This window comes from Penaeus monodon, chromosome 1, assembly GCF_015228065.2.
Source record: "Penaeus monodon isolate SGIC_2016 chromosome 1, NSTDA_Pmon_1, whole genome shotgun sequence".
Taxonomy (NCBI): Eukaryota; Metazoa; Arthropoda; class Malacostraca; order Decapoda; family Penaeidae; genus Penaeus; species Penaeus monodon.
The window spans coordinates 47,312,318-47,323,597 of NC_051386.1; positions in this window are offsets into that span (position 1 = coordinate 47,312,318).

The following is an 11,280-nucleotide window of genomic DNA, read 5'->3' on the forward strand; positions in this document are numbered from 1 at the left end:
TTTTTTCCGTTATTTCCCATTTATCTCTTTCTTTTTTTTCCTTTCCTTTTATATTTTCTTTATTTTCTTTTTCTTTTTTAATTTTTTCTTTACTTTTTCTTTATCTTTTCTACTTTATTTTTTTATCTTACATTTTATTTTATTTACTTTATCTTTTCTTTTCTTTATCTCTTATTCCACTATCACTCTCACTCCGCTCTTTTCTTCCCTTTCCCTCTTTTCTCTTTCTTTTTCCTTTCCTTCACGTCAACACTTCACCCTCTTGTTATATGACCTTTTTTGACTGCTGATGACGCTGCGTCTGCACTCATGTACTTGAATTTTTCTTTTTTCTATTATTATATATAATAATAAATTGTAAATTTCTTCTTTTAAGGTAGGCCTGTTTAGCCGCCGGGGAAGCAGATACTTTAGTTTTTTTCATGTTTGAGTCTTGGGGGGGTACGGGGTTGGGCCCCAGTTCCTTTTCCCCGGAGAGCCCCGGTTTTCCCTTTTTTTAGGTTTTTTCCTTTCTCTCTTTTTTACCCGGGTTTGGGGGAACCCGCACTGATTTGGGGGTGTTTGGGCCCAAACCCAGGGTAGGTAGGCAATCAAAGATGAAGTTCCTTGCCCAAGGGAAACAGCGCCCCCGGCCCGGGGTGCTCAAACCCCGGGAACTCAGTTTGCCGTCGTGAAAAACTTGGGGTCCGAGGGCCTCCAACCATTCGCCCACCCCCCCCCCCCCCTTTAGTATATATATATAAAAATTATATAAAATTATATATATAATATAATATATTTTATATATATATATGTATATTTTTAAAAAGTATTTATATATGTATAGTATATATGTATATTTTAAAATATGTATAGGGGATATTATTGATAATGTATTTTATGTATGTAATATGTGTATTGATATGTTATATTGTATTATATATGTAATATTTATTATGAATATATGTTTTTATTTAAAAGTGATATAGGGTTATATTTTATATATTTATATTTATTTATTTATATATTATATTTTGTATATATGTATATATTATATATGTATAATGTATATATGTATATATGTATATAGGTGTATATAATATAATATTATTTTATATATATATATATATATAAATATTTTATATATTATATATACACACACACACCCCACACATATCTCCCTATTTAACCGAATGCCTATGATCTCTCATGGGAGTTTATCTTTTCTGTCTACCTACCCTATCGTTATCAAATTAACTTTTTGGGACTTTTTCTGTCCGTCTTTTGTGTCAAATGTGTGATCATCTGTTTATCGTTTCGATCGAAAAATTTGGGGGTTTTTTAAACTTTTTATCTGTCAAAAACCCTTTTAAACCCTCCCCTTTCCCCCGCGGGTTTTCTTTCCCCCCCCCCCGCCCCCTCGCTCCTTATCGCCGCTCTGATGTCAACAAAAGGTCGCGTGATGTCAACCCTTGAGAACACACTGTAGATCCTGGACTTGTTTACGACGCGATCAGTGATATTGATGGCTTCCTGCAGAGCAAATGATACTGCCTGAGTCTCAATTTGGGGGCCACGTATGCCTTGGGTTGGGCGTTTTGCCCCTATTTTGGGATTTGGATTGGTTTTTTGTTTTTAAATTTTTCGAAGAAAGGGGAAACCCGGTACATTCGCCCCGGCCCCCGGAACGTCAGCAGTGATTAACATGATTTGGCGAGCGGGTTTGCCTCTTTGTTGGGGGTTTTTCAGGCAAAATACCAATTGGGGTTGAAAGTACGGATGGGAAAACGCACCCCCACACAACACACACCCCCCAACCACAAAAAAAACACAAAAAAAAACATATATTAAATATTATATATATATAAAATTTTTATAAAATTATATATATATATATAAAAAGTATATATATATGTATATATATATGTAATTTTATGTATATATATGTTTTATATGTATATATATGTAATATATATATATAATAATTTTTATATATTGTATAATATACCCTATATTATACAATATTTTATACAATATATTTTAAAAATATAGTATATATATATGTATATAATATTAATTAAAAAATGGGGATAAAAATATATTTTGTATATATATGTAAAATAATATATATATTTTTATATTTATATGTATATATATTGTTTATATATAATTATGTTATATATAAAGTATAAATATATGATATATATATGTTTTATACATATGTAAAAAATATTTTAATTATAGATTTATAAAATGGGATTAATAAAATGTATATATATGGATATATATGTTTTTAAAAATATATGCATTTTATATATATGCATATATATATGTAAAATATATATAGTATAGTTAAGGTTTTTATATATTATGGATATTATATATGGATTTTATATATATATGTATATGTATATAAAGTAATATAATATGTAAATAATATGTATATATATTAAATAGTAAAATAAATGTATAAATTAGTATATATGGGATATATGTAGGGTTTTATATGTATATATATATTATATAAATATATAAGGGATATAATATGTAATTTATATAAAATGTATATATATATTGGGTATATATAAAATAGGGATATATAAAGTATAATATGTATATATATGATATATATATGTATTTTTAATATGTATATATAAAATTTTATATATATGTTATTTTATATTGTAATTTTAAAAGGGTTTATTTATGTATTTATTTATATATATATATTAAGAATTATGTTATATATATTTGGGTTTTATTTAATTTTATGTATATATATATTGTATATATATGTAAAATATATATGTAAATTATGTATGGAATATGGGATATATATTATAGTATAATATAGTATAATTTAAAATATAAAATTTTATAAAAATATTGTATTATATTTTATGGGGAAAAAATATATGTATAATATATAGGATATATATAGTATATAAAAATGGAATATTTTTGTAAAATAATTTTTTTAATAAAATATGTATTATATATGATATATAATTATATAAAATTTTGTTTATTATGTATATATATATATATAGTATAATAATTTTATATATATTTTAAATTTTATTATTATATATATGTAAAATATAGGGAATATATTTATATATATTATAGAAAATTTTATATATATTATATATATATGTTTTAAATTTTATATAATTTTTATAAAATATATAATTTTTATATATATATATAATGTATAAATGTATATAAATGTATATATAAAGTATATATAATGTATTATATATTTATATAATGTAATATATAGTATAATAAATATATTATTATATATATATATATATATATTATATATATATATTATATTAAGTATAAAAATATGGTTAAAATATTAAATATTATATTTATTAGTATTATATATATATATATAATTAAAATATTATATAATATAGATATTATATTTTTATTTTATTATGTTATATATATGTATATAATATATGTTATTAAAATGATATATTTTTTATTTTATATTTATTTTATTTTATATAATAAAGTATAAAAATATAAATTTTTATTAAAATTTTAAAAAATTTTATTATATTAAAATATATATATATATATATAAAATTTTATAATTTATATATATATAAATATATAGATAATTTAAAATATAACCAATTTTTATAAATTAATTTTTATAAAAAAATTTTAAAATTAATATAAAGTAATATATTTATATATAAAATATTATATATTATATATATATATATATAAATTGTATAAAAATATATAACCTTTTCCAAATTTTTTAAAATGGAATTTTAAGAATTTAAAATTATTTAAATTCATAATGGGGGTTTTTTGGAAAATTACCTGGTTGGGCCCCCTTAGAAAAGGGGTAAGTTTTAGGAAAAACAAAAAGAAATTCGAGGGGAATCACCGCCGGGCCCCAAAAACCCCCGTTGATAGGAAAAAGGGGGAAACCCAAAACCAAAGGGAAGGGTGGGGCACCGCCTAAAACCGCCTATTAAACATAAAAATATATATATAAAATTTTTAATAAAATATATTATATATATATATATTTATATATTATATAAAAATTTTTAAATATATATATTTATTTTTAAAATATATAAAATATTTATTTTTTATATATATATATTTATATATATAATATATATAATTTTTTAAAAAATATATTTCATATATATTACATTTTATAATAATAATAATATATATATACATAATTTCAAAATATATATATTATAATTTTTTAAATATATTTTAATATTTTTATTTTTAATATTTTTATAAAAAGATGGATTATATAATATGTATATATATGTATATATTTTTTATATTATATAAAGTATATATGATATATTTTATTATTTATATGTTATATATTGTATAATATTATATTATTATAATATGTTATATGTATATATTTTATATATTATATATTAAAATATAAAAATTATATAAAATAATTAAAGTATATATATATAGAAAAATAATTAAAAATAATATATAAAATATATATATTATATAAAATATATTTTAAAAATTTTATAATATATATATTTTTGGGTAGTATATGTATATTTATATAAAATAGATATATATAAATATATAGAATTATATAAAACAAAATATATTATATATTTTTTAAAAAATTTTATATATAAAAAGTATAAATTTAAAATTTTTATATAAGGATATAATAAAATATAATATTTATATATGAATAGACAAGATATGTTTTTTATATAATTAATCTATTAATATTAAAAATTATTAAAAAATAATATATATGTATAAAATATTATATATAAAATATAATTTTATATATATTATATATTAATTTTATATGTTAAAAATTTTAATTATATATATTATATTTTATTTTAATTTAATATATTTTATATAGGGGAAAATTATATATTTTATATATATAATTTTATATATATATATAATATTTTAAATTATTTATATATAATATTTTATATATAAATAAAATAAATAAATTATATATAATTTTTATATATATATATATTATTATATATTTTTAAAATTTTTATTTTTAAACAAAATATTATTATTTTTTTTTAAAAATATTTCATTTTTTATCCCCTTTTTTATTTTTAAATATATTAATTATTTATTTTTAAATTCCTTTTTAACGGGGAGGGGCCCCTTCCTTGGGGGGCCGCCCTGTTACCTTTATTAAATTTTTTTTTTTTATGGTTGGGATGCTTTGGGGGGTTGGAAAGGGAGGGGGTAGGGGTAATTCCCTTTCCCCCGGGAAAAGGCCCCGGTGTTAAAACCCTTTCGAATCAAATTCCTCCTCATTTATCCGGGTTAAACCCCACCACCGGGGGGTTGGACCAAAGGGGTTTTTGGTTTTTTGGCAAAGAGGGGGGTTTCCTTGCCCCCCGGGAACAAACCCCCGGCCTGGGGGGCTTGGAAACCCTGGGAAACTAGGGGCCTCGGGGGAAGTCCTTTAAAGGGGGGGAACCAACCCCCAACCCGGGCCTTTAACAAAATTGGGCTTATTATTTTTTTGGCAATTTTAGTCCGGGGTTCCTTTAAACCTTCCGGCCCCGGTTTTTTATTATTTAAAATCTTATTTGAAAATTGGGGGGTTACCATTTAGGGAAATCATAATTTTGGAAGGGGAAACAAAGGGGGGGGTGAATGAATAATATGTGAATTCTTTAAGTTGAGTTAAATTTCCCAAGGGGGGGAAAAAATTAAAATATATATATATAATATAATATAATTAAAAAAATTATATTTGGGGATATATAAATTTATATATATATAAATGTATATATATAAATTTTAATATGTATAATATAAAATAAAATTAAATTTTATATAATTAAAAATTTTAATATATATATATATACATATTTTAATATTTTATATATTATATATATTATATATATAAAAATATATATATATATATTAAAATATATATTATATACCCTATGTTTATATTTAAAATATATAGAAAAATATATATATATATATTAGATTATATACATATTTATATATATAATATATATAAAATTTTTTATTATACATATAAATAATATAAAAATATAATATATAAGAAAATATATATGTTTTAATAATTATATAAAAAAATTTTATCTAATAATAATTTTATATATAATATAGATATATATATATATATAAAATATATATATTTATGATTTTATTAAAATTTTAAAATATTTTATACATTTTTTATAATTTTATAGAAAACATATATAAAATATAAAATATATGGTTTTATTAATATTATATATATACCCTATATATTAATTTCATAAAATTTTTATTATAACAAAATATATATATTAAAAATATATAGATATAATTATATTTTATATTATATATATAAAATAAAATTTTAATTAAATTTTATATAAAAATAATATATACTACAATATATATAAAATATACATAAAATTATAAATTATAAATTAATATTTATAAAAAATTATATATACAAAATATTTTAAAAAAATTTTAAAAAATATATATTTAAATATATAATAATAAATATATATATATATATATATCTTAATATAAAATTAAATATACATATAAAATATAATATAATAAAATTAAACATATATTTTTGGGTTTTTGGGGGGGTTTTTTTTTTTTGGGTTTTTTTTCCCATTTTTTATTTGGGTTTTTTTTTGGTTTTTTGGGGGGGGTTTTTTTCATAAAATTAATATATAATTTATATATACAACTTATTTAATTATAAAATATTTTATTATTCCCCTAATTTAAAATTTTTTTAAAAAAGATAAAAACATTTTTTATATTTCAAAATATAATAAAAAAATTAAAATAATTACATTTAATTATCCTTTTTAAAAAACCCCTTTTAAAAATTAAATTTTTATTAAATTTTAATTATGTTTGTGTTGGTTTTTTGTTGGTTTTTTTGGGTTTTTGGTTTTGGGTGTATTTTTTTATTTTGGGAAAAAGGGGTCCCTTTTTGTTGTTGTGTGTGTGTGTGGGGGGGGGGGGTTAAAGAAATGAACCAGTGTAAATACCCTGTTGGGGCCCCACCCCCAATAAAATAATTTTTTGGGGTTTTTATTCCCGTTTTTGTTTTTCTCATAAAACTTGCCCTTGTTTTTTTAGTTTTTGAAATTTTTTTAAGTAAAAAATTTTTTAAAAACCCCTTTCCTTTGACCCCTCATCCCCCTTTTCAAAACCTTTTTATAATAAATTTGGATTAATTAAGATTTTCATTAGCTAGGGCCGGAACCCCCTAATGTTTAAATTTAAAGAATTTTTTCATAATAAAAAAACCGGGGCTTTGGAAACTAAGCGTTTTTTTGAAAATTAAAAGGGGAAGGACGCCGGAAATTTTTTCTTTGGGGGGGGGGTTAAGGGAAAAAGGGGAGAGGCCGGTAAGATCAAAACCCCTTTTTGGTTTTAAAAAATATAAAATAATTTTTAAATTTTTTCTTTTTTTTGTTTTTTTTTTCTTTATTTTTTTTTTTTTTTTTTTTTTTTCGCAAAACTTTTTTAAAGGCCCCCTCCTTTCCATAAATTCCCCCTCTTCGAACAAACCCCTTATTTTTAACTTAAACCCATAAAAAACCTTCCCTTTCTTAACCTTTGTTTTATCCAAACCGCTTTCGGGAAAAAAAAAACCGGGAATGGGAAAACCAAATTTGTTTAAAAATTTAATTTCGTTTCCAAATTGGTTTTCCCACACTCATTTTACCTTTTTCTGGGATAAATTCTTTTTCTTCCCCCCCTTCCCTTGCCTTATTTTAAAACCCTTTCTGCCTTGGTTCCCTTTTTTCCCTTTTTGTTAAAAAACCCAAAATTTTACCCCCTTTAATTCCCTCCCAAATTTTTAGTAAATATTTTAATATTTCCCCCCCCCCCCCCCCCCCCAAAAAAAAAAAAAAAAAAAAAAAAAAAAAAAAAAAAACCCCCTTCAAGGAAAAAAGGCCCAACCCCTTTGCAAAAAAGGCCAAAAAAAAAATTGGGTTTTTTTTTTTTTCCCCCCATTGAATTTTTTATTTTTTTTTTTTTTTTTAGCCCCCCCCTTAAATTTAAAGAATAAAAGGGGCGGGTTTTTTGGGAACTTTTTATACCAAGCTCCCCCCCTCTCTACACCTTCTTCACCCTACTCCTTACTTTCATAATACCATGCTCTGGTACTGTTCAACCTGTAACTGTACTCTCATAATTAGCTCATGCCTAACCCTTTTCGCTACTATGCTTTACCACAGCGTCATTTGACCTTTGATGTCGTATAGTACTTCCTTACCTGGGGGCTTTGCCACCAAGCCTCATACTATAGCTTTATTTTGAATACGCCGTTAATGACCTTAGATGTTGACGCGAGAATTTTTTCAATAAATAATAAATAGTAGTTAAGGGAAAAACGAGAATGATGAGGCTACTGGTGTATTTCACTCAACACAACGTTGTTGTAAGTATATATATATATATATATATATATATATATATATATATAATATATATATATATATATATATAGATATTTTTTTTTTTTTTTTTTTTTTTTTTTTTTTTTTTTTTTCAAAAGCAGAAACTAGAAGGCCTCCTCGCTTAATCCCTAGGGTCCTAAGTTCTAGAAAGCCTGAATTAAATGCAGTAGCGGGGAAGCATGGCATTTTTGGAGACTTGCGAAACATTCGAACTATAAAACGACCTGTACATGTTTACTGTGAAGCCAGTTGATGTATGCATCCAAGCTCGCCAATTCGTAAAGTAACGAGTAATGAGTAATAGCCGAAATTTGTTTAAAAAAGTAATTGTCGTTACCAAATTGGTTACTCATACTTACTATTATTATTATTACTTCGAGTCCCACGTTCGTTCTTCTTTCCCTTCCTTCCTCCTCTTCGTCCTCCTTCCCTTCCTCCCTCCTTCTCGTCCTCCCTCCCTCCCTTCTCATCCTCCCTTCCTCCCTCTCTCCCGTCCTCCCTCCACCTTCCACCCTCTCGTCCTACATCTCGTCTTCTACCTCCTCCCTCCCCCTCCTCCTACCCCTCAGTGAGGCCACCCTTGCAAGAGGCAAAATTGGGTACACCATTTGATATTCAGCATATTAAGATAGGGGCGTTGGGACTGCATATTTCCGCCTCGTAACTTGAGATCAGTTAGTATTCCTCTGTCGGACTGAGTGTTCCGTTTCTGGTTTCCAAGTTTGTGGCCAATTATTAGTGTTTCTTTTTTTATTAGTTTTTTTTTCTCCTTTCTTTCTGTCTCTTCTCTCTCTCTCTCTCTCTCTCTCTCTCTCTCTCTCTCTCTTTCTCTCTGTCTCTGTCTCTGTCTCTCTGTCTCTGTCTCTGTCTCTGTCTCAGTCTCTGTCTCTCTCTCTCTCTCTTCTTTTTGCCTTGTCGGTACTGTCTCTGTCTACTGTCGGTACTTGTTGTCTTCTCCTTCTCTCTTCTTAGCTTGTCTATTAATCTCTTCTTTCTTTTTCTGGGGGGGATTTTCTTCTCTTCACTCTTGCTACTCTCATTATTTCTCTCTTGTCTTAATCTCTTTCTCTCTCTCTCTCTCTCTCTCTCTCTCTCTCTCTCTTCTTTTTGCTGTGAGAGAGTGAGCTTCTTTTTACTTCAGAGTACAATGTGTGTGGGTTTTCTGCCCTTTTTTTTTAGCTTTGGGGTTATGTAAGTTTTTTTTTTTTTGGGGGGGGGGGATTTTTTTCTTTCATCATGTGTAGTATGGATATTTTTTTGTGTTAATGTTATGTTTTCTTCTTATTTTTCTTTCTTCCCTCTTTCTCGCCATATTTCGGTTTGAATTGATAAACTTTTTTTTCGTGTTTTTCATTCTGCCTTTCCTAAGAATTCTTGTTTATCATAAAGACACGTAATCACCCTCTCTTATTATATATATTTTTTTTCCTTTCTTTTACTGCGCGTGGATTAAACTGATGTGTGTTTGCAAGAACCCGGAGCTCACCTTTAAACAGAGTCGTTTCTGGCGAATTTCAGGTAGTATCACACGGAGAATAGGAAGCAGATTACTTCTGTCAGGGTACTATTGACTCTCCTCCCCCCCCTTCCCCCTTCTCTCCCCCGTGTGCCCTTCCTCCCCCCTCCTGTGCGCCCTCCTCTTCGCCTTCCTCCCCTTACCTCCCTTCCCTTCCCTCCCTCCCTTCCGTTCCCTTCCCTCACCTCCCGTGAGCCCTCCCTCACCCCCCCCCCTCTCCTTGCCCCTCCACCTTCCTCACGTCCAACACTCCTTTCTCTCTCTCTCTCTCTCTCTCTCTCTCTCTCTCTCTCTCTCTCTCTCTCTCTCTCTCTCTCTCTCTCTCTCTCTCTCTCTTGTTTCATTCCATCCTTGACTTGTTTCTCTCCTTATCTCTACTTTTAATTCACCTGCTCCTTTTTTGTATATTTTTGTTTTTTATTTTACTTCTTTGTGTTTCTGCATTTTTTTTTTTTTTTTTTGCTTGCTTGCTTGCTGCAATTAGCACGGCTAGAATCAGGCACATCTTGCAGATTACGGACACAAACACAAAATACGAGCGAGCGAGTGTGCATATGTGTTTAACATCTCATTAACCCAGGTAACATTAGTGTTACAATTGCTTAATTGAAACGTAATGTTATTTCAGTCTCGTTTCGGACGCCATGGAAATAATATATGTAAGTCGTTACGGCCAAATGCATGATCCTTCTTATCCAAAGACATGTTTGAATTTGTGTAAAGCGGGAACATATTCCCATCGTGTTGCGTATTATGGCAATAGAAACTGCAACGTGTTACAAGTTTATGGTGAAGATAATGCTATTCTCAAAGAACTGATTCCTGTTTGATCCTCTTTGTCGGCCGTGTGTGTGTTATGTCCTAATAGAGGCTTTGAAATTAGTTGGTTGAGATATGCATGCTGCAACATGCCTGTGTCTAATTGTATAAGCAGGTAATACATGTATGATAAACAGGGATACCCCCCTTCTCTTTCTCTTTATCTTCTCTTCTCTCTCTCTCTCACTCTCTTTCCCTCCTTCCGTCCTTCTCTCTTTCTCTTTTTCCCTCCCTCCCTCCTCCCTCTCTCTCTTTTTTCCCTCCCTCCTTCCCTTCTCCCTCCCTCCCTCCTTCCCTTCTCCCTCCCTCCCTCCTTCCTCCTCCCTCCCTCCTCCCTCTCGATCATCACTGCTATCTTTGATGCTCTGTATTTACTCGTTGCTGTTCAAATATTCTCCCGTAACATGGTTGTAACCTTTTCCGTATTGCATACATATGAACATTGCTATTGTTGAAATTCATGTAACTTTTTTTTCTTTCTTTCTT